Raw genomic sequence first — 865 nt, forward strand, 5'->3', positions numbered from 1 at the left:
AATCCTCAAGTTCCCATTCAGTTGAGGAAATTATTGCATGTCAGCTTGTCCTTCTCAAGGACTATTACATAAAGAAGTTATTTGTGTTATTTGTCATATGATATCAATAATATTAAAGTGCATAAAATGAATTAGTCTATAGATGATCATTAAATTATGTTCAAGTGATTATTCATATATATTCACAATATATCTCCCACTATTTTTATCAAATCAATAGCCCTAACTATTAATTCGAAAAGAATATCTTCTATATCCTTTCTAGTGAGCCAAGATCCATATTTTACCATGCGTTAGGTCAGCTTTGGCTTTTCTCCTTAAACATGATTATTTAGGTAGACAACATTTGTCAATTATATCAACTATATAACTTTTGGATAGCTTGGTGAAACAATATTTGTTCATATTTATCTAATAAATCTCGCCAAACTTTATGCCTCTAAGTTCACAATCCTATTGTGATAACTTAGTTAAGTCAAACCCAATTGTCAAAAAGTATCAATATACTTCAACACATCTCCCACGATAGATATGAGTACTTCGGTTTGGTGAACCCACTCCTTATCGATCTAGGGGTTAACGCAATGGATTCATTGGAACACATAAGAACATATTAGAACACATAATCTGATCTTAACATATCATACCTATCATGATCTAATTATAAAAACAAATTATGGAAAAAATTAGAAAAATCAGAATCAAATTCTGAAAATATTAAATCGCTATTTACAGGAAGTAAACGAAGTCAAACGCCTTACAGACGAGTAGCTGATAGCTCAGCTATCAGTTTTTTTCAGACGCTCAATTACCTATTGAATAGGGTATTCGTTCACGGAAATCGGATACTAGACCCATATTTCAA

The sequence above is a fragment of the Apium graveolens genome, chromosome 9 (genome assembly GCF_009905375.1).
Source record: "Apium graveolens cultivar Ventura chromosome 9, ASM990537v1, whole genome shotgun sequence".
Classification (NCBI taxonomy): domain Eukaryota; kingdom Viridiplantae; phylum Streptophyta; class Magnoliopsida; order Apiales; family Apiaceae; genus Apium; species Apium graveolens.